The 20,247-nt window shown below is 46.1% G+C and overlaps 1 protein-coding gene across 2 annotated transcripts in view; it reads right to left on the minus strand.

Annotated features, from left to right (window-relative positions):
- The window catches only part of RFTN1 (raftlin, lipid raft linker 1), a 208,212-nt gene extending 193,645 nt beyond the window's left edge, over nucleotides 1-14,567 (minus strand). The window contains exon 1 of one of the 2 annotated variants that reach the window (XM_042956971.1): nucleotides 14,316-14,567. The gene's annotated coding sequence lies outside the window, so the exon portion shown is untranslated. Of the gene's footprint in view, nucleotides 1-13,957; nucleotides 14,216-14,315 lie in introns of those variants that run through there. The other variant, XM_007087353.3, reaches the window with a different exon arrangement.
- Between the last annotated feature and the right edge of the window lie 5,680 nt (nucleotides 14,568-20,247).

Consider the following 20,247-nt stretch of genomic DNA (forward strand, 5'->3'; position numbering starts at 1 on the left):
TGTGTCATTTTAAATGTTAAAATCTTAAGATTTTTATTTTAAAGTATTTCTAATTTGTTTCTGAAATGCTTCCCAACATGCCCAGAAGACAACTAGAAAACCACTTCAAGAAAAATCACCACCTTGGGGTACCTGGGTGGCTCAGTTGGTTAAGCGTCCGAGTTCAGCCTAGGTTATGATCTTGCTGTTCCTGAGCTCAGGCCCCACATCAGGCTCTGTGCTCACAGCTCAGAGCCTGGGGCCTGCTTCAGATTCTGTGTCTCCATCTCTCTCTCCACCCCTCTCCCATTTACACCCTGTCTCTCTCTCTCTCTCTCTCTCTCTCTCTCTCTCTCTCTCTCTCTCAAAAATAAACTCTAAAGGGGCACCTGGGTGGCTCAGTTGGTTAACCGTCCGACTTCGGCTCAGGCCATGATCTCACGGTTTGTGAGTTCAAGCCCCATGTCAGGCTCTGTGTTGACAGCTTAGAGCCTGGAGCCTGCTTGGGATTCTGTGTCTCCTTCTCTCTCTGCCCCTCCCCAACTTGTGCTCTGTCTCTGTCTCTCAAAAAGTAAATAAATGTAAAAAAAAAATTTTTTTTAAATAAACTCTAAAACAAAAATTAAAAAAAAAAAAGAATCACCACCTTAAAAGATTATTTTTCAGTGAGGGTTTCTAAAACCTCAGTTTAAAGGTTCATTTTTACTATCAACTGGTGTACATGCATTTAAATAATGGGGCAATAAATGTAGTTATATTTTCAAATACAAATTAGTTTCATTAAGAGTGAGCCCTCACTTACCACACTTGCCGCTAATCTGTGGCAGGACTGTAAAGCTAATTTTTACAATTGCCAACAGCTCATGACAAGCAACCAGAGATGGGGCAATTACATGCAATGATGCTGGGTCAGCTGGCAAACTCATTTTTTATTTCCACACTCAAATCCCGTATTTGAAGCCTCAAGCATGTTTATTACATCACTCAGTCACCCAGAGTAAGAACTGATGATCCAAATTAAGACATTTTTACATGACAGGAACATCTCTCTCGCCCCAGAAATGTAAATGGAAACTTGAAAATTCAGAGGGTGTCAAATCTTGATACCCTAGAAACACAGTCTACGACAGAAACCCAAGGATAACTATAATTTACTCGTTGAGGGACGGGCGAAATAGGTGAAGGAGGTTAAGAGGTACGAACTCCCAGTTATAGAGCAAAAAAGGCAGGATGAAACGTACAGTACAGAATACAGTCAATAACACTGTGATAACACTGTATGGGGACTACACGTATTGTGATGAGCACTGAGTAATGTCTGGAGTTGTACAATCAGTATGTTGCACACCAGAAAATAATACAACACTGTATGCCAACTATACTTCAATAGAAAAATGTACCTGTTCAAAGTGTTCCTGATTGGATGCCAAATATAAAGAATAATCTATATGAAACAGTATTATTTCCATGGTACCACTTTTTCTAGGTGTGGGTGTGTATAAATATATGTTATCTATATTATAATATATATTAATATATAGATATGTACATATATATGTCTCCACCTTAAAAAAATTTTTTTAAATATTTATTTATTTTTGAGAGAGAGACCGAGTGTGTGGGGGGGGGGGGGGGCAGAGACAGAGGGAGACACAGAATCCGAAGAAGGATCCAGGCTTCCAAGCTGTCAGCACAGAGCTCCATGTGGGGCTCAAACTCATGGACCGCAAGATTATGACCTGAGCTGAAGTCGGACGCTTAACCGACCGAGCCACCCAGGCGCCCCTCCACCTTCTTTTTTTAACTGGTAAGACACAGACCACAATGTTCCCAGAAATGTCCTCGGGGTCGTGGGACTATGGGTGACATTCTTTATGGTTCTGTATATTTTTCAAGTTTTCTGTGCTGCATACACATTATTTTCCTCATTGAAAACAATAAGAGGTTCCAAGATGACCCTGAATAATCCTCCCGGCATTCACGAGTGGTCCCCACCCACAGTGACTAGGGCTGACCCGTGTAGCCAGGAGGGCACTGCAGAAATGATGAGTGTGGTTTCCAAGGCTGGGTTACAGTGTTGTGGGTTCTACCTTACCCTTTCTTGGATCCCTCACTCTGGGGACAGCCAGCTGCCACAGTATGAAGACACTCTAATAACCCTATGGAGAAGTCCCAGGACAGGGAACTGAGGCCTCCACCCAAGAGCCAGCACTAACTCAACACCCAAGTGGAAGCAGATCCTTCAGTCCCAGAATGGCCTCCAGCCCAGCCCACATCTTGACCATAACCCCATGAGACACCCCAAGTCAGAACCACCCAGCTCAGCTGCTTCTGGATTTCTAACCCACAGAAACTCTGTGAGATAATAAATGTTTATTGATGTTTTTGGCTGCCAAGTCTGGGAGTAATTTGTTATATGGCAAAAGATAAGAAATACAAAGAGTATTTACATCGTCAAAGGAAAACACTTGCTTACCATCCCCCACCCACACATCTCAGTCTGGGTCTGATCCAGACCACCTTTCTGCCCTCCGCAGTCCCCATCACAAACACCCTTCTTCACTACGCACAGCTCCCTCCCAGAAGAACCTGCTGCTCCAAGCGTGGAGCACTTGAGCCAGCAGCACCAGGATTTCCCGGAACCTATGAGAAATCCAGAATCCCAGGCCTGCAGAACCAGAATCTACATTTCCATGACAGGTGATTCATTAACTTCTGAGCGGCAGTAAAGTTTGAGAAGCCCTGGGCAATGGGTTTCCCCGGCTGAAAACTCTAAGGGATTCTAACCGGCAGCCAGAGGTGAGAATCAACAAGCTAGGAACAAGTCCGGTTTTCCTCACTCCGAACCCTCTCCAGTCTCCTTCACCCCAGCCTCAGCCAGGCCCAGAATCCTTCTTAAGCCTCTTGGCCAGGGCTGAGAACCCCAGTCGAAAACATGGCCCTGCTGACCCCCTTGATTCCACATCTCCATCTCTTGAACCTCTTTGTACCTCCGATGCCCTCTTCCCAGCCTCACTGCTGTCCTCCCAAACACAGGCACACCCCTAAATTTCTATCCCCAGCCCTCATTCTGTCTCACTCTCTTAAAATCATTTTCAGTATAAACCACTTCAGACATATAGATGAAGATAACAAAATGAGACATCTCTGTACCCAGCACCAAGATTTGACAAATGCTTACATTTTACTTTATTTACTTCACATCTTTTATTTTTGAAGAAATGAGACCTTTTTTGAGAAAGAGAGAGAGAGAAAGCACGTGCGTGAGTGTGGGAGGGGCAGAGAGAGAGGAGGACAGAGGATCCAAAGCCGGCTCTGGGCAATGCAGGGCTGGAACTCAGGAACCCAACTGTAAGATCATGACCTGAGCCGAAGTCAGACACTTAACTGACTGAGCCACCCGAGTGCCCCAGAAATGGGATTTTTGAAATGCGGTCCCCATGCCCTTCCTTTCTCCCCTCTTCTAACTCTGCTTTTCCTGTAACACCCACAACAATACATGGCAGAGGTTCTGAGACTTTCCCGTTTCAAGACACCTTTAGCGTCTCCGTATGTTTTCCACGGCACCCCCCCAGCTAAAAGTAATACTTACAGTTCCACTTACGAGGTAGTTAGGTGCAAACAACATAATAATTATTCATGTCCAAACAACTTATTAGCCTTTTGGAAAAAAAAAAAAAGCAGCACACAAAAACTGTAAGAATAAACCTTTTTCTTTCATTCCTAAGTTATCACAATGACTTACTCATGGGATGTGTGCATCTCTTGGGCACCACACGACCTCTCAAACCCTGTAATCACACTGGACACCACCATCTTCATTTGCCTGTTCCACAAAGTGGTTTCTTAGCAACCACCAACACGCAGCTTCGTAGAGATAGGACGTCATCAAAAGGAATGCGGTGCTGTCTAACCTCATACTGTAAACTACCCACAGACAGTAGTTAGTGTGCTATCTAACATGTCGAGTGCCACTCTGTTCCCCTCATTAAAAGTAAAAAGCCCTTTTGCCCCGCCCTCGCTAGTTTGCTGTGGTGCCTTGGGGTGCTTCAGTACAGAGTTTGGGAACCTCTAATATGTGGTAGTGTTGTATATGCTCAAAAAAGGCACATAAATGCTGTCGTCTCTGCCTTAGCCCGCACACCCCTCTCATGGGCCTTGCTTTACCTGCTCTGGGCAAAAACCTTCCAGTCTCCCTCCCAGCCTGATGAACTCCAGGTGAACATGCCCAAGGACCTGTTTCGGTACCTTAACCTAGAACTTTGCCAACACTCTCAATGAATATGCTCCACAGGGAACTCGACGCCTTGCCCATCAAGGCCTGTTCTCTCTCCTACGTTTCTTGCATCTGTGGGGAGTTCCCCTGTCCTCATAACATCCAGGCTCAAAACACCAGGCCGCGGCCTGCTCCTGCCACTGTCCTCACTGCCACAGCCGGCCTGGAGCTGAGTGCTGGCGGAAGCCTTTCACTCCACCACCTCATTCTCTGCGCCGACCCGCCCACCCTGAGGATGGTCGGAGGACTTCCTTGGTCTCTCATCCACTAATTCCTATCCTGGGCTAATGCTAGAGCAACCATTCTGCGCCCTACAAGTGGCTCACAGAGCATAAGAAACATATACTGCCCAGCCTGGAGTCCTTAGCCTCAACCTCACCCCTAACCTCCTTCCCCCCCAGTCCCTGGTTGTTCCTCTTCAAGTACCATGGAGTCAGGTTATACGGGGCCAGTGCTACCTTTTGTACACACTGAACATTCTCCAGATACCATTCCTTTACCTCCAGTGGAACTTCCCCCTGACACTCTTTTCCCTTCCATCTCGACCCTCTGTCTTAGGGCTCTCTATAGAAACAGAACCAACAGGATAGTGTGTGTGTGTGTGTGTGTGTGTGTGTGTGTGTGTGTGTGTGTGTAGGGAGGGAGGGGGAGAGAGAGACAGAGAGAGAGAGAGAGAGAGAGAGAGAGAGAGAGAGAGAGAGAAGGCAGGGCAGATGTGTTTTAAGAAACTGACCCTCAAGTGATTGTGGGAATTGGCAAGTCTGAAATCTGCAGGGCAGGCCAGCAGGCCAGAGACCTAGAGAACAGTTGATGTTACAGTCTTGAGTCAAGCAGTCCAGAAGCAGGATTCTTTCCTTCTCGGGAGATTTTAGACTTTTCTCTTAAGTCCTTCAACTGACTGGGTGAGGCCCACCCACATTATGGAGAATAATCTACTTTACCCAAAGTCTATTGCTTTAAATGTTAATCACATTAAGAAAGAAAAATGGCCCACAGCAACACTTACACGTTTGACCAAAAACTGGGTACCATAGCCTAGCCAAGATGACACATAAAATTACCCATCACATCCTCCTTTATTAAAGCACTTACTACACGCAAAGCACTATTCCAAATGCTGAGGATACTAAAGCGATACAAAAGACATTAAAAAAAAAAGGGGGGGGGGGGACAACGCTGCCCTCATGAAGAACCTTACCTTCAGGAGCAGAGAAACAGACAATATACAAATAAAAATAATACATGAAATTCAATTTTAAAAGTATGTTAGGTGTGCCTGGATGGTTAAGAATCTGACTCATGGTTTTGGTGCAGGTCATGATTTCATGGTTCATGAGATCAAGCCCCATGTCAGGTTCTGTACTGATGGCACAAAGCCTGCTTGGGATTCTCTCTCTTCCTCTCTCTCTCTGCCCACCCCTGCTCATGTACTCTCTTTCTCTCTCTCTCTCTCTCAAAATAAATTAACATTAAGAAAAAAATTTTAGGGGTGCCTGGGTGGCTCAGTTGGTTAAGCGTCTGACTTCGGCTCAGGTCACAATCTCACAGTTCCCGAGTTTGAGCCTCACATCAGGCTCTGTGCTGACAGCTCGGAGCCTGGAGCCTGCTTCAGATTCTGTGTCTCCCTTGCTCTCTGCCCCTCCCCCATTCACACTGTGTCTCTCTCTCTCTCTCTCTCTCTCTCTCTCTCTCTCTCTCAAAAATAAATAAATATTTAAAAATTATTTAAAAAAAGGAAGAAAAAAAATTTTAAAACTACATCAAATAAAGAAAAATAAGGCAGGGAGGAGGGATAGCAAGCACGGGGGAAGATGCAATTTTTAAAAACAGGATGATCAGGGAAGGCCTTACCCAAAAAGTGATGTTAAGCGAAGTCCTAAAGAGACCATGGGATAAAGGGGATGGTGTACCAGGCAAGGGGGTGGCAAGTGCAAGGTTCCAGGACCTGCCTGGGGAAGGTGGGAGGGGGTAGCTGCTGGTGGCACATGAAATCAGAGAGGCCTGGGAAGGCAGGTTGTGTGGGCTATGCAGGTGGGGGTAAGGACTCCCTGAGATGGGATCCCCTTGAGGGTTTCAAGCCAAGGGGAGACACGATCACTCTGGCCATGACTGATGGTGGAAATGGAGAGACCAGATGATGATGGGGTATGAGCAACAATCAAATTCTGGATATATTTTGAATGTAGAAAATGGGACTTATTGGTAGTTTAGAAATAGGGCATAAGAAAAAGAAGGCATCCAAGCCACCTCTAGGGCCTATGTATGACCCGAGCAACTGGAAGGCTGCAGGGGCCCCTTCTGATCTGGGGATGGCTACGGGAGGAAGACACGGGCTTGTTTTAGATGTGTTAACTCCACTGGGTAGAGGTGTGGGGTAGGCAGCTGCAGGGACCAGTCCCGAGCTCAAGGGAGAGCTCTGGGGCTTTCGGTAATGCCTCATCTGTCCATGTGACATCCAACTTCCCAAAGGGAGCAATCATCTCTTCTTCATCCCCAACAGCAGCTATCCCAAGGCCCTGCTCCAACAGATGCACAATAAATATCTACTAAGCCAACATCCTTTAAGACTAGGACAGACACTTATCATCTGGTAAAGGATGGAATATTTGGAATATCTGCATGTCTTTCTCAAGTTCACCTTCTTTTTTTTTTTTTTAGTTTTATTTTTTTAATTTACATTCAAATTAAATGAATGTATGGTGAAACAATGATTTCAGAAGTAGATTCCTTAATGCCCCTTACCCATTTAGCCCATTCTCCCACCCACACCCCCTCCAGTAACCCTCTGTTTGTTCTCCATATTTATGAGTCTCTTATGCTTTGTCCCCCTCCCTGCTTTTATATTATTTTTGTTTCCCTTCCCTTATGTTCATTTGTTTTCTCTCTTAAAGCCCTCATATGAGTGAAGTCATATGATATTTGTCTTTCTCTGACTAATTTTGTTTAGCATAATACCCTCCAGTTCCATCCACATAGTTGCAAATGGCAAGATTTCATTCTTTTTGATTGCTGAGTAATACTCCATTGTGTATGTGTGTGTGTGTGTGTGTGTGTGTGTGTATGTATATATATACATATACATGTATATATATACATACATATATGTGTATGTATATATATATATATATATATATATATATATATATATATACATCTGTGTGTTTATATATATATATACATCTTCTTTATCTATTCATCCATCTAGGGACATTTGGACTCTTTCCATACTTTGGCTGTTGTTGATAGTGCTGCTGTAAACATGGGGGTGCATGTGTCCCTTCGAAACAGCACGCCTGTATCTCGTGGATAAATGCCTAGTAGTGCAATTGCTGGGTCATAGGGTAGTTCTATTTTTAGTTTTTTGAGGAACCTCCATACTGTTTTCCAGAGTGGTTGCACCAGCTTGCACTCCCATCAAGTTCACCTTCTTCAAAACATAGTACAGGGGTTGGGTGCACACGGTCTGGAGCCAGACCGCCTGGGTTCAAATCCCAGTCTTTACTTGCTAACTGGGTAACCTTGAGGAAGCCACTCAACTTCAGGTTTCCCAATTATAATATGGGGATATACACACAATCCACTGGCAGGGTGAGAATTAAATAAGTTAATGTTGAACAGGACTTAGAAGAGCTCAGACACATAGAAAAGGCAGTATAAATGTTAACCATTATTAATATTATTACTGGTATCAGTTGTTATCCTTTGTAAAGATTCCTTTTGACCTGCCTATGGCCAAAATTACACCTCACTGCAAAGGGTGCTTATACAGTGTTCCGACAAAGTGGAAAAATTCCAAAAGCCCTCTCTAAATTACAGAAGTGTTTAAATGAACAATCTGATTTCTTGTACTTGGTATTTCTGAAATTTGGTAATACATGATTCAGTCACATTCCATTAACCGCCCTCTGTGATTAGCCAACTCTTTTCCTTTTTAAAAATTTTTTTAAATGTTTATTCATTCTTGAGAGACAGAGACAGAGTGCAAACAGGGGAGGGGCAGAGAGAGAGAGAGAGACAGAATCTGAAGCAGGCTCCAGGCTCTGAGCTGTCAGCACAGAGCCCGATGTGGGGCTCGAACCCACTAACCGTGAGATCATGACCTGAGCTGAAGTCACGCGCTTAACAGACAGAGCCACCCAGGCACCCCTAACCAACTCTTTTCTTATCCATCTTTATGGATAAGGTCTACTATAATAATTTCTTCAAACTTAGCAATTCGGCAGCCATTCCACAAAACTTGAAGGATTCCTCAGGAATCCGCAATTCCTCAAGATGAAATACAAAGTAGGAAATTTCAATACACACACACACACACACACACACACACACACACACACACGGATGGAAGCTGAAAATCCTCTGCGAAAAATAAATGCTCACCATCAAGGGGGTCTGCCTACAGAACAACAAAAGGGGACATTTTAGTTATAAAAGCCAGATGGTTTCCTGGTTGAAAAAGTGTGAAAACATCCAATACGGTTACACAAAGTAACTTAAGAGTTGGTCAGTATCAGACGAGCGAGGCAACACACAGCTGATGTGGACTTTCCACCACTGGCTCGCCTTGGTGCCCCATGACACCTGAGGGCTAGAGTCCCCTCTCCTTTGAACCACAGAAGAAGGGCAAGCCAGGGCACTATCCCCCTCATCGTCTGGTGCAACCAGGACACGGAAGCTGCCGGGCCCTCTCCAGCACTCCCTATGCCACAAAGGCAGTCAGACCCAGGAAAACTCCAAAGCAAAGCCCTCAATACCCCCAAATAGTGTCTCCTCCATCTCAGTCTTGGCAGGTAGCCATCTTGCGTAGAATGTGACCTGATTTTCTAGCTCTTTGGTTCTGGCCCCGCTGAGAGCCGATTCTTCTTCCTGAATTCAGCCCAGGTGGGGAGTAAGTCACACAAATGCATATTTAAAAGCTCAACCGAATTCTTATTTGGAGAGCAAGGAATTAACCAGGCTCAAGCAGTGGCCATCACTTGCTTGCTGTACCGATCTTTTCACAGAAAGCATCCTAGTAAAATATGCAATGATAATAATGAAAGCCCCTTTGGGGGGCCAGGAAAAAAGGGAAACTCAAATTTATGTCGAAAACTGAATGTGAATAGGAAAAAAGATCACACACATGCAAAACCTTTAAAAGGTAAACATAAAAGAAATGTCTGGCTAAATTTATCTCTTTGTCAGTGAAAAATAGCCTAAGCCTTAGCCAAGGGTGTTGCCAACTCTTCAACTAAAGGAAAAGGAAGAAATGCTTACTGTAGAGCGGCACTATCAAATAGGGCTTTCAGCCATGGTGAAAATACTCCACCTGTGCACTATCCAACTCCAATGCCAATAACCACGTGTGGCTCTTCAGTACTGGAAATGTGGCTAGGGAGACTGAGGAGCTGAACCGCAATTTTATTTCATTTTAATTCACTTTACATTTAAATGCAAATAGCCACATGTAGCTGGTGGCCACTGAACAGGACAGCTCAGCTACAGACCCTCAAACTCAACAGCTGGCAACATCTTTCTTTTCTTCCAATAAAACTAAAATCGTACTCAACGGACAACCTCGTAAATTGTCACCAAAATAATTAGTATCTCTATACAGGCCTGGCTGCCCCAAACCCAGAAAGCAGAAAAGAAAAAGAAATGATTCCAGTGTGTCATTTCTTGCAATGCTGTTGTGCCCTACTCAGTTTATGTTTCTACTATACCATGGCCTCACGTTTTTGGAAATCTTTGCTTGTGGACGTAATCTCCTTTGCAAAACCAGAACATCCCAGTCTCTTCCCTACATCTAGGAAACACGAAAAAGCCAACTTAGGGCAAGTTACTTAACCTCACTAAGCTTCAGTTTCCTCAAGGCTAACGTGCAGATAAGAATAGTATTTGCCATCCACGTGGATTAAATCCAAAGAACGCACGTAAAGTGCCTAACAGTGTTGGCAAAAAGTAAGCATCGGGGGGTTAATTATTATTTTGTTAATAATACTGTAAAATCTATAATGAAATAAGAACAGTGCTACTAGAATGGAAGTTTATGGTTGGCAAGTCTTCCGAGGTGGGAACACTTTGAACCTGTTTCCCAGGCTATGGTAAAGTAACCTCTAGTGAAGTACATCTTGGGGCCCTGACATCTTGGCACTCACTGTCAACCTCCAGATGGGCAATCACCCAGACGGGTACCATCATGAGTCACCAGTCATCATTTAGCCAATGTTTACTGTGCCCCCATTCTGTGGCAGGCACTGTTCTAGGCTGTCTGATCAGAACAGTCCCCAAACGGGGCAATGTCTTGAGACTCTATATTGTCATCTGAGCCCATTGAGACACCTTGGCCAGATGCAAATATTTCATTCTGGGGTGGCAAGCAGTCAGGGAGGCTCAATTCCTGTTCCTAAATCAGTCCACACTGGGTTCGGCTGCTGGTCCACAGAATGGGACTAATGGGTAAGAGGACCTGAGGGGAACCGACCCATTTTCTCAGCCAGGACGACAAGAGGGTGTCGATAGGTCATGTTTCTCACTGACAGTCCAAATCACTTTAACAGGAAAGCTGTTTTCTGAGCCTTCAAAAAGCCAAATCTGATCTGCCTCACAAAGCAAACACAACTGCGTTCAGCAGCCAGCTGCGCGAGCCGGTGAAATCCAACGGGAATCTCCTCCACCAAGTTCACATCAACTAGACCAATACGTCAGAAATCCCCCAGGAGTTTCTAAGCAGAAGTGTACTGGAATTCTGTGGGGTGTGGGGGTTATTTTTCTTTATATAGAAAGCACTCAATCAATCTTCTTTCACAACCAAGGGTACATTCCCCTGTGGAATTCCCTTCTCTGAAGATCTCTACAAATAAAATATTTGTCTGATCATCTGCAATAATTTAAGTGTAAACTCATTCACTGGCAGAGTCAGGGATTTCTTACAGCTGCTCCACCTATGAAAACAACGTGTTTCGCACTGTCTCGAGCGTCCAATTTCTGTACCCTCTAACCCCCAAACATTGGTCAAACCATGCTCTTGACTTTGGGATAGGAAAATAGGGTTGTCGTATCTGGACTCCCATACTTGTATTCTTTGCTGGTGGGACTGTAAAATGGTACAACCGTGTTGGAAAAAGATCCCGCAGCTTCTTACAAGGTTCACATCCACCTCTTCTATGACCTAACGATTCCACTCTTAGGCATTTACCCACGAGAAATGAGAACATATGTCCCTAGGAAGACTTGTCCACAAATATTCATAGCAGCTTCATTCACAATACCCCAATAACCTGGGACTGACTCACGTGTCCATCAACTGGGGGAATATGTTAGCAAACTGTGATATGGACATATCCTGGAATATAACTAAGCAATGAAAAAAGACCAAAATACTGACATATACAACATGGATGAATCTCAGAAATATGCTGAGTGGAAGAAGCTTTACACAATACTGCATAATTCCATTTATAGGAATTCAAGAACAGACTAAACTAACAGTGGGAAACAATCAGCAGTGGTTGCCACTGAAAGGGGGAATGGGGATGAGGAAACTTTCTGAGGTGATGGTAATATTTTCTATCTTGACAGAGACTAGGATTATACAGGTGTACACATCTATCAAAACATTATGCAAGCATGACTCTCAACATTTGTGCATTTCATTATATGTATATAAATTTTACCTTAGGGGTGCCTGGGTAGCTCAGTCAGTTGGACGTCCTACCATCCGTCTCACCATCCGTTAGTTCAAGCCCTGTGTCGGTCTCTGTGCTGACAGCTCAGAGCCTGGAGTCCGCTTGGGAATCTGTGACTCCCTCTCTCTCAACCCCCACCCACTCACGTTCCGTCTCTCTGTCTCTCAAAAATGAATAAACATTAAAAATTTTTAATTTTACCCTAAAAAAATCACGAACATATAATGAACTCTGAATAATAAAATGTGCACTGAACTGTTTAGAAGTGACCTATGCCAATGTCTGTAATTTACTTTAAAGGGCATAAAACAATAAGCTGGGACTGATGGAGGGATGAATAAATCGCCAGATGTGTAATAAAGCCAATATTGCAAAATTACACCCTAGATATGTGAATTTGGGTAGCTACTGTTCTTGCAAGTTGTTTATATTTTTTAAAAATGAGATAGGTCCGGGAAAGAAAAACTCACAGTGCCCTCTCCTTAGCCCACCAAGTTAGAAACTTGACAAGATACCCATGCCCACCAAGCCATGGGCCCACATAGTTTCAATTCAATTCTGCTGCAGAGTGAAGATTGGAAGAATACAAGTAGCTTTACAGGAACTCACATCACTCATGCCAAAGATTTTCTGCCTGTTTCCCTACAGACAAAGCAATTATTTGAATGGAAGCCAAAAATTCCTGCTCAAGAGGGAGAAAAAGAACTCATTCCCAATTTGTTCCCTTTCAATTCCTGTACCAATCTATTAGCGAACTGCACAACACTCCACTTCCATTCGCCCCAAGTCCATTAAGTCAAAAGACTAACAAAGAAAAACCAACCCAGCCACATGATATACAGAGGATAATGCCCCAGCTCTCAGGGCCAGAAACCCCACTGAAGGCAAAAGAGGATGCAGAGTCAGTCTGAGGTTCAAGTGATTTCAACTGAGGTTAGCACACACGCACCAAAGAGACCTAAACAGCTTGTTGCTTAACCCCTCCGTGGGATTTGGTGACATCTGGGGTCACTTGAACTTGGTAGGGAATTCAGCTGTTCAGATACAAATTAGGAATCCCGGCAGCCAGGGACACGTGGGGTGCACAGCGTGCCCTACCCACAGGCCCAGAGGTCACCCACATTACTCCCGCCTTCCTTCCTGGCATGGCCTCGGTTATCCTGAGATGACACACGATGGCAGGGGCTGAAGACGCCTAGTCTGACTGTGCGCCCAGCATCTGAAAACAGCTGTGCCAATTACAAGAAGGGACTGTTGCTGGAAACCCAGGGCAGCCACTCAAATATAGAGATTTGGGCCGGATTAAAAAAAAAAAAAAAAAAAAAAATATATATATATATATATATATATATATATATATATATACATACACACACACATACACACACACACACACACACACACACTTTTTGTTTAAGTCTCCCAACAAACTCTCTGCCACTTCTCAGTGTCCCTGGGGACCACCCACAACCACATAGGGCAGCTAACTAAGCATAAGCAACTGGAGGCAACAGGGAGCGTGCCTGGGTTTAGCACTTTGGCCTCCACGCGGTTCTCGCTGCCAAAGACAGCGATATCCTAGGTCAAGGGCACGGGCTCTGGTCAGGGGGAAGGGGGAGTGTTGCATGCCTGACAATCGGTTTTCTGAAATGTACGTCACTATCACCTCGCCAAGACCCGACCTACCCGGGAGTCCCTTGAGCCTAGGAAAGCGGGTTAGGACGAGGAAAGAAGTCCCCTTACAGAAGGGGAGATGCCGTTTTCAGCGCTGGGGACTTCCCGTGCCCCGAGTCTCTGTGCCTCCAGTGGCTGCGGCGCTTCCCCTGGACACACGGCAGGTCTGCTCCCATCTATCCAGAACCCCTGCGCCAGGAACAAACCCACCTCCCAGGGCGCACGCAAAAGGGCGGCTAGAGGCGCCTCCACCCCCTACCCCCACCCCACCGCAGCCTCGTGCCTTGCTGAACCTGGACTGCGTAGCCAGCTCCAGCCAGATCTTTGCCAAGGAACCCCTGCAGCAGTGTCCCAGACCCACCTGTAGCCTCGAAGCTTCCCCTCTGCTTCCTTCTTAGGCACCCCCGAGCCTGCAGAGTCCACGACCCCCAACAAACTGCTCTAGGGTGCCTCTCCCCATTGCGTGCCACGGATGATTTTTTTTTTTTTTTTTTTTCAAAAAAAGTTGGCCAAGAGCGTTGCGAGTCGTGGATCGCCGCTGACCCATCCAACCCCGGTAGGGGATGTGGTGGTGGGGGCGGTGGCCCTCTGGCAGCCCCGGCAACCTGCAGGGAGGCGCCACGCGGAGCTCCTCCTGCCCGCCCAGGTCCCGGTCCGCGGGGCCAGATGGCAGGGCCTGTGCCCGCCTACACCCCAAATCTTGCCGCGCGCCCACCTACCGTTAGGGACCGGCTGAGGAGAAGGCGCCGGCGCGGGCTCCCTGAGACAGCGTGTTCCGTCCCGGGAGGAAAGTTTGTGCCATACAGAGCAAGCGGCAAGGGGAAGGCGTGGGCACCAGTGGGTGGGGGCGGGAAGCGGCTGCGCAGCGTGCGCCGGTATATGTCCCTCCCGCGATCTGTGCGTCCGTCCCTCCGCGGAGCCCGCGGCCGCCGCGCTCCCGCTCGCTGCGCCCTGAGCCCGGCGCGCTCCGGCTCCAGCCCCGACGCGCCCCCGCCGCCGCCGCCGCCGCCGCCGCCGCCGCCGCCGCGCGTCCGCCGGCTACACTTCCTCTTCCTCTGAACTCATGTGCAAAATATGCTGCGCTGCATCTTCGGGGGAGCCGCCGGCCCCTGACAGCCGCCGCGGGAGCAGCGGGCCCGCCCCGCGCCCCTCGGCGCCCTGCACCCCCTTGACGCCCCGCGCCGCTGCCTCCACGCGGCGGGCCACCTGCGCGCGGCACACGCCCCGTACCCCACTGGCGACCCTAATGCCCCTCCGCGCAGAGGTCCAGGCGCCAAGACCACTCCCTCGACCCCTTCTAACCAAGGTTGTAAGAGGCTAGAGTGCGCCTAGGGGACTGGGTTCCCTAAATATTTGAGCTGGAGTGCTGGATGGTGACAGCCACCAAGGTGCTGATGGCTGAGGGTGTGGCAGGACCATTGAGAGTGGACTCTTCCTCGTCCCCATTCCACAGGTGGGCCATCTCAGGCGTCTAAGGTATTTGAGAGTTAGTGATTAATGAGAGGGATAATGCTGCCCACCCCTTGCCACGCCCGCTGTATTCTGCCTACTTCAGGTGTCCTTAAGGTTTCAGAAGATCTGGGGGACCATCTTGGCCTGCAACTTTAGGTTGCCCAAGGAGACAGTTATATAAATAAAGCACCAGGTCAGGGCTGACTTAGTAAAGTGAAGATGTGGGCAGAACACTCATTAAAAAGCATTTTTTTTCCCTTGGAACTTTTTAAACAAAGCAGAATTACAGTGTAGGGGTTAAAAGCAGGAATCATAGCACCAGTTAGGGTTGGCCTAGCCTCCCCTTACTCCCTGTGTGACTTGGGTAAGTGACTTAACTGCTCTGGGCCTGTTTCCTCATTTGTTAAATAGCACTTCCTCATGAGTTTTATGTGTAAAGTGTTTAGGAAGCACTCTATAACTTAGCTATTGTCATTGTTATTATTAATACTATGAAGAGGACTGCAACAAGACAGCTGACATAATCTAATTAACTATCTACATTTTCTGATTGGGCAAAGAGGGGGCCTTAGGCATTGGAGCCCACAGAGTGGTGGGCAGGTTGCAGGCCCCAACAGTGTTTTAATGAGGTCCTTCTGGTACTGATAACACCCCCCCAAGGGGTAGAGAAGCGCTATTTTCTTTTCAGGAATGCCTGTTCAGCACAGCTTCTTAGATATTTTCTTCCTTGTTTTCTCTTTCCATCGCCATCCCAGTTGTGTCCCTCCCTCCTGCCTGCCCCCACTCCACTGCCCACCATTTCTGTTTGTGTTTTCTGTTTTGCTCCTTTCTCTTTCTAGCTCACCACTTATGGGCATCACTCACCACCACCAACTCCAATATTCCCCGCTCTCTCCCCAGCTTGGCTTGCCCACTGGGAGAATACAACAAGACCAGGTGTCAGCCCAAGTCCAGGTTCAAACAGTAGTGTGTGGGGACAAATGTTCACTGGCACCACCCTGGTTTTGAACACCCATCTATGAGGCCAAAAGGAGGGATCTTTATGTCATTTATCTGCCAAGGCCTTGAGTTTCGCAAGTCAGGGCTCATCTGAAATCTTTCTGATCTTTTCTAATCCTTACCTCAGAGGGAAAAAAAAAATAACATTATGGGTGTTAACCAGAAGTTGAAAAGTAACCATGGAGTATTTAAATGAAGATAAAGAGTAAAGGGGGGAAATGAAGCATAACCTGGTTGTGGTTGGGGGGGAAGAAGTTGATCTCTTTTAAGCAAATCATTTTCATTCTATAAATTTTTGCATATAAGTGTGTTTTTTTTTTAACACCAGATCATTGGGGTTAATAAGTTATTCTGATGGTTTCCATTTTCTTCTACTCAGCATCTTCCTAAGTACTGTTTGTAAATGTCTTAAATGTCTTTTTTCCCTGCTTGAATCTGCCTTTTTTTAGGGTTTTCTAGAATTCTCAACTTTCCCCCCTAGATATTCTGATACTTCCAATCTGGTACCTAGTAGGTGTTCAATAAACATTTATGGAATGAATGGATGAGTCATTAGCATCCAGATCTTTCAAGGCTCCATGTAACCTACACTGAAAAGCTATCTGAAATATTCTAATTCTCTTTCACCTGGACTACCCAATGAAGAGTCAGTGTTGGGTTCACTTGTGCTGTGTAGAGGTCAACCTCGATTTTCCAATTGGCTGCCAGGCACTGGCCAGCCAGGGGATAGACCCTGGGCAGCTGGGACTCACCTCTGACTGACCTCGCCTACCCAGCGTCAACCCCAAAGATGCTGGATCTATATCCTGGTGGGTTACCTTGGCAACCTCACAATGTCATCTGTTAGAATGTCCTAGGGCGGCAGCTTTTAATTCTATCACAGCGGTCTCATCGGGGGTCATGTAATAGTGCTGTTTTTCCTCTGCTCACACTTCCTCCCCCTATGATTTAACACTAAGTACTCAGGGAGGGAGCTGAACACGGGGAAAACCGAGCTGTTATAGCACGACAGGTCACAGATGGCCCCAGAACTGGGATCCTGAGTGTTCGCAGTCAATAAAATGCAGGCCCCAAGTTAATGGGGAAGCTGGTTCTCTCAGCACCCCTCATGGAAAGGAGGGGAGTTAAGCCAGCCTAGGCAAGCATAAGCAGCAGCCGTGGCCAGACTGTACAATTCTTGCAAAAGCTCAGTTAAAGGAACCCCCCACTAGAGCAATTCTCTCTCTTGGCCTCTGCAGCATCACCCCACTCCGGAGAAGATGAAGGCCATGGGTACCAGCAGCTGGAACAATTTTGCTGCACCCCAGCTACACTGAAGCTTGGAGGGAAGGAGAATCCCAGCTAATCCTCTATTGTGCCCTCCTTCTCCCCACAGTGTCACCAAACTCAGCACCCCCAACTTAGCTCAAAGTAACTCAGTCCCCCGTTATTCTGTAAAGAGCAGTAACAACTTATGCAGAAAGCAGACCCATCAAAAACTTGGGAACCTGAAGTGCTGTTATTCTATTTTTTCACATGGCCATGAAACCCAGCTCTTGTACAGGGCAGCTGAACAGCAGCATTTCAGGACTGACAGGAAAGAGAAGTAAACTCCTATGTGCCCTGGAGGTACAAGAATTATGCATCTTTATCAGCACGGTTAATATTTTAAGTGGGTTTGCAGTCACAGTGAGATCACAGTTTGGCCAGCTGCTCCACACTAAATGGCTGCAGGAAGCCGGCCCCATGTAGAGTGACACTGGTTTCTATGAGGAAGCATGGTGGCAGAGGCCAGAGTTCTGCGCCCCAGAGCCAGTGGCTTTGGAGGAACCCGTTGCCCTTTGTTTATTGTGAGAGGCACAGCCTTCCCAGACATACCCCCTGCCAGTCTGTGGTGCCCCTGGTCACAGTGGAGCGGGGCACACTCGTGCCAGCGTCCAGACATGCCCTGTAACCCTCAGCTGTGTGAAAGTGTGAATTGGGGTGGGGACAGGGGGCTTGTTAGGATGTTTTATATGTATGCACTGATTGGCCAAGGCCAGGGGCTTTTGTCCAAAGTGTAGTTAGAGCAGCGCTCTGCAAATGCCCCCATAGACATCGCCAGTTTGAGGAAACGTATGATTGCCAAATGTTCCATTCACATCATCACAAAACCCATGGATGTATTGTTATTTGGCTCCTGAATCTACTCCTCATTTTTCCTCTGAATTCCCAGGCTGTCAAACAGGCAGTTCAGGGGAGCAGGGCCCTCCTGTGGCTGAGACAGAATTTGCTCTCTAGAGCAAAAAGCCGTGAGACTGAATTTCAGGAATATTGTGTGAAGCATGTGGCTGTTTGCAGCCTTGTTTCCCTCATGCAGCTTGATGAACCTTCTGGCTTTACCAAAAGCTACCCACATCCATAGCCCTTCACTGGTTATTCCATTTATGGGACAAAATGGAATGCTCTACTGACTTGCATTTGTGGACAAACTTTATTATCAGAGATTATATATATATTCATATATTTATTGATGAATATATAGAAGCCTATATATGCTACAGGAATAGAAAAGAAGGTTGTGGAAATAAATCATTAAGTAAATGGTGGGATAAGATTTTGATACATTAATTGATACGCTTTTCCTTCTACCACCACTCCTTTCCCTCTCCCACTGTATTTCTTGTCATGCTGTACCAAGCCTCTTTTCTTCAGTTGAGACTAGAGAAGAGCCAGTGTGCCACAAGAGAGACTTATCATGGCAATACAAGGGAAAAAAAAGTAAAATTCTTGGCTTTGGGGTTTCAAAAGTCAAGGTTAAAATATAAAATTTAAAAGATATGGAAAAATATGAAATCAAGTAGAAGCATTGTCCCCTATCACATCTCCTTTCCTTCCCTACCCACCCATTATCACACACACACACACACACACACACACACACATCCACACACACACACACACACACACCCCTTCCAAGAATAGATCAAAGTTGCCAAACAGGAGCAAGGGAAGCTGAGAGAAACAGAGGGCTATGCCAATAGGGAACATTTGGTAGGACTCAGGGACTGACGACAGTCAGAGTCCAGAAGCCCGCTTCCCTCTATTCAAGTGAGAATCATCCACATAACACTTGGAAACCCTGTAGACAACTAGACAACAGTTCTTAGAACTTGTCCAGGAGCACTACAGATCTTCAGCAGAGGAAGGAAAAGTGCTGTTCATCCTTCCCACTGATATTTGGCAATGATCTCCCATATAGAGCAGCCAGAGCATGACCTGTAGGTCATCCAGAAGGACTAACTCCTATTCCTCAAGTTCAACCCTCATTTAACTGCCTAAGAAGCCATTTAGCCCTTGAGAGTGTGGCCGTTCAAAACCTCAGGGACAGTGAAAAGATCCGAGTGTAAAAGATGTTCCTATCTATTTCTGTTAAACCTGTACTTAGATGGGCCCAAGTGGACCAGCTCAAAATCCTGTGGTGATCATCAGTGCTGTTCCCCAAATATTTCTGGTCCTTTCCTGGTCCTTTGGTAGAATTGGTCTTCATAGCTCCTTGTGATTGGGAGAGGTTATATGACTAGTTCTGGCTGGTGAATTGTGAGCAGAAGTGATGTGTACCACTTTCATGAAAATGACTTAATTGTCAGGACGAGACCTTCCAGATTTCTCTCTTCCCTCTAGCAAGGCTGCTGGCAACATTCGGTCCATGCTGAGCCCTCCATCTAACCTGCAATGATTATGTAACATGAAGAGGAAATGACTTGCTTTACGCCACTGAAACTGTAAGTTGTTTCTGCAGCATAAGCTAGCCTATGCTGACTGATATTACCTATTAGAAGCCACTAGATGTTCTGAAAGGCATCACAAACATATCTGGGAGCTGTTAGAATAAAGGAGGGATCCAATTAGGAATATTTCCCTCTTGGAATCCTAGTAATTCTCAAGATGATCAAAACACAATAAGAGCTATTATTACACATTTAATGTTAACCTATTTATTGAGAACATACTATGTGCCAACACTACACTAGGAACAGAGATCGGCAGGGAAGGAACAGGCGCTGTTCCTATTCTCAGAAAGCTTTCTGTCTAGCAACATGGGGCAGTTATCTAATGACTGAAAAGGAAATAAGGGCCTAGAGAAATTGACAGACTTGCCCAAGGCGATGCAGTTAATAAAAGGTGAAGTGGGCTTAAACTTGAACTTTTTGCCTCAAAATTCTTGAGCTTTCTTCACTG

The sequence above is a fragment of the Panthera tigris genome, chromosome C2 (genome assembly GCF_018350195.1).
Source record: "Panthera tigris isolate Pti1 chromosome C2, P.tigris_Pti1_mat1.1, whole genome shotgun sequence".
Lineage (NCBI taxonomy): Eukaryota > Metazoa > Chordata > Mammalia > Carnivora > Felidae > Panthera > Panthera tigris.